Source organism: Schistocerca nitens, chromosome 1, assembly GCF_023898315.1.
Source record: "Schistocerca nitens isolate TAMUIC-IGC-003100 chromosome 1, iqSchNite1.1, whole genome shotgun sequence".
NCBI lineage: Eukaryota > Metazoa > Arthropoda > Insecta > Orthoptera > Acrididae > Schistocerca > Schistocerca nitens.
In genome coordinates, this window is record NC_064614.1 from 318,358,797 (window position 1) to 318,362,432 (window position 3,636).

Consider the following 3,636-nt stretch of genomic DNA (forward strand, 5'->3'; position numbering starts at 1 on the left):
CCATCCCATCTGCGTCTTGAACTGGAGAGAATGATGGACTTGTAACAGTCAGTTTCAGACCAACCATGGCTGCATTAGGTGATGATGACCGGCCGCTAATCTTCCGCCAATTAACTCATCGAGTTCCGGCAAGGGGCATCCCATACCTTTGACGTGGCGGCTGCGAGACTTGGGGAGTCTCACCGATGCGGAGAGCTGGTGCCCGGGCAGCCTCTGCCCTCTAAGGGTCTGTGGCCTACGACATCGGTAACACACGCCCTCGTGGCCTCCTAGCTATCTAGACATCATCAGCCACTGTCCTGGTCTACCCCTGGTCGGCATCAGGACAGCTAGTGTTGGGTATCGCACCAAAGCGAGCAACATGGGGACAACGAGTACATACGGGGGTGATAAAGGCAAGGCCTCCAGTCCAGATTGTATACCAGTCAGGTTCCTCTCAGAGTATGCTGATAAAATAGCTCCATATTTAGCAATTATATACAACCATTCGCTCACAGAGGCAACGGCCTTGCCGCAGTGGATACACCGGCTCCCGTCAGATCGCCGAAGTTAAGCGATGTCGGGCGTGGCCGGATTTTGGATGGGTGACCATTCGGGTTGCCACGCGCTGTTGCCATTTTTCGGGTTGCACTCAGCCTCATGATACCAATTGAGGAGCTACTCGACCGAATAGTAGCGGCTCCGGTCAAAGAAAACCATCGTAACGACCGGGAGAGCGGTGTGCTGACCAAACGCCCCTCCTATCCACATCCTCAGCTGCGGATGACACTGCGGTCGGATGGTCCCGATGGGCCACTTGTGGCCTGAAGACGGAGTGCTTTTTTTTTATTCACTCACAGAAAGATCCGTATCTTAAGACTGGAAAACTGCCCAAGTCCCACCAATACCCAAAAAGGGAAGTAGGAGTAATCCGCTGAATTACAGACCTATACCACTAACGTCGATTTACAGCAAAGGTTTGGAACTTATACTGTATTCGAATCATTATGAAGTACATCCCCAACCCCCCCATGAACCATGGACCTTGCCGTTGGTGGGGAGGCTTGCGTGCCTCAGCGATACAGGTGGCCGTACCGTAGGTGCAACCACAACGGAGGGGTATCTGTTGAGAGGCCAGACAAACGTGTGGTTCCTGAAGAGGGGCAGCAGCCTTTCCAGTAGTTGCAGGGGCAACAGTCTGGATGATTGACTGATCTGGCCTTGTAACACTAACCAAAACGGCCTTGCTGTCCTGATACTGCGAACGACTGAAAGCAAGGGGAAACTACGGCCGTAATTTTTCCCGAGGAAATGCAGCTTTACAGTATGGTTAAATGATGATGGCGTCCTCTTGGGTAAAATATTCCGGAGGTAAAATAGTCCCCCATTCGGATCTCCGGGCGGGGACTACTCAAGAGGATGTCGTTATCAGGAGAAAGAAAACTGGGGTTCTACGGATCGGAGCGTGGAATGTCAGATCCCTTAATCGGGCAGGTAGGTTCGAAAATTTAAAAAGGGAAAAGGATAGGTTAAAGTAAGATATAGTGGGAATTAGTTCGGTGGCAGGAGGAACAAGACTTTTGGCCAGGTGAATACAGGGTTATAAATACAAAATCAAATAGAGGTAATGCAGGAGTAGGTTTAATAATGAATAAAAAAATAGGAGTGCGGGTAAGCTACTACAAACAGCATAGTGAACGCATTATTGTGGAGAAGATAGGCACGAAGCCCATGCCTACTACAGTAGTAAAAGTTTATGTGCCAACTGCTCTGCAGAGGATGAAGAAATTGATGAAATGTATGATGAGATAAAAGAAATTATTCAGGTAGTGAAGGGAGACGAAAATTTAATAGTCATCGGTGACTGGAATTCGAGAGTAGGAAAAGGGAGAGAAGGAAACATAGTAGGTGAATATGGATTACAAGAAATGAAAGAGGAAGCCGTCCGGTAGAATTTTGTACAGAGCATAACTTAATCATAGCTAACACTTGGTTCAAGAATCATAAAAGAAGGTTGTATACATGGAAGAATCCTGGAGATACTACTAGGCATCAGATAGATTATATAATGGTAAGAGAGAGATTTAGGAGCCAGGTTTTAAATTGCAAGACATTTCCAGGGGCAGATGTGGACTCTGACCACAATCTATTGGTTATGAACTGTAGATTAAATTTGAAGAAAGTGCAAAAAGGTGGGAATTTAAGGAGATGGGACCTGGATAAACTGACTAAACCAGATGTTGTACAGAGTTTCAGGGAGAGCATAAGGGAACAATTGACAGGAATGGGGGAAAGAAATACAGTAGAAGAAGAATGGGTAGCTCTGAGGGATGAAGTAGTGAAGGCAGCAGAGGATCAAGTAGGGAAAAAGACGAGGGCTAGTAGAAATCCTTGGGTAACAGAAGAAATATTGAATTTAATTGATGAAAGGAAAAAATATAAAAATGTAGTAAATGAAGCAGGCAAAAAGGAATACAAACGTCTCAAAAATGAGATCGACAGGAAGTGCAAAATGGCTAAGCAGGGATGGCTAGAGGACAAATGTAAGGATGTAGAGGCTTATCTCACTAGGGGCAAGATAAATACTGCCTACAGGAAAATTAAAGAGACCTTTGGAGAAAAGAGAGCCACTTGCATAAATATTAAGAGCTCAGATGGAAATCCAGTTTTAAGCAAAGAAGGGAAAGCAGAAAGGTGGAAGGACTATATAGAGGGCCTATACAAGAACGAAGTAGTTGAGGACAATATTATGGAAATGGAAGAGGATGTAGATGAAGATGAAATGGGAGATACGTTACTGGGTGAAGAGTTTGACAGAGCACTGAAAGACCTGAGTCGAAACAAGGCCCCGGGAGTAGACAACTTTCCATTAGAACTACTGACGGCCTTGGGAGAGCCAGTGCTGACAAAACTCTACCATCTGGTGAGCAAGATGTATGAGACAGGCGAAATACCCTCAGACTTCAAGAAGGATATAGTAATTCCAATCCCAAAGAAAGCAGGTGTTAACAGATGCGAAAATTACCGAACTATCAGTTTAATAAGTCACAGCTGCAAAATACTAACGCGAATTCTTTACAGACGAATGGAAATACTGGTAGTCGCGGACCTCGGGGAAGATCAGTTTTGATTCCGTAGAAATGTTGGAAAACGTGAAGCAATACTGACCTGAAGACTTATCTTAGAAGAAAGATTAAGGAAAGGCAAACCTATGTTTCTAGAATTTGTAGACTTAGAGAAAGCTTTTGACAATGTTGACTGGAATACTCTCTTTCAAATTCTAAAGGTGGCAGGGGTAAAATACTGGGAATGAAAATTATTTACAATTTGTATAGAAATCAGATGGCAGTTATAAGAGTTGAGGGGCACGAAATGGAAGCAGTTGTTGGGAAGGGAGTGAGACAGGGTTGTAGCCTATCCCCTATGTTATTCAATCTGTATATTGAGCAAGCAGTAAAGGAAACAAAAGAAAAGTTCGGAGTAGGCATTAAAATCCATGGAGAAGAAATAAAAACTTTGAGGTTCGCCGATGACATTGTAATTCTGTCAGAGACAGCAAAGGACTTGGAAGAGCAGTTGAACGGAATGGACAGTGTCTTGAAAGGAGGGTATAAGATGAACATCAACAAAAGCAAAACGAGGATAATGGAATGTAGT

At 44.5% G+C, this 3,636-nt stretch overlaps 1 pseudogene; it reads left to right on the forward strand.

The window, feature by feature from the left end:
- Positions 1-498: 498 nt before the first annotated feature.
- Positions 499-616, forward strand: LOC126212549 (5S ribosomal RNA; annotated as a pseudogene).
- The last annotated feature ends 3,020 nt before the right edge of the window (positions 617-3,636 follow it).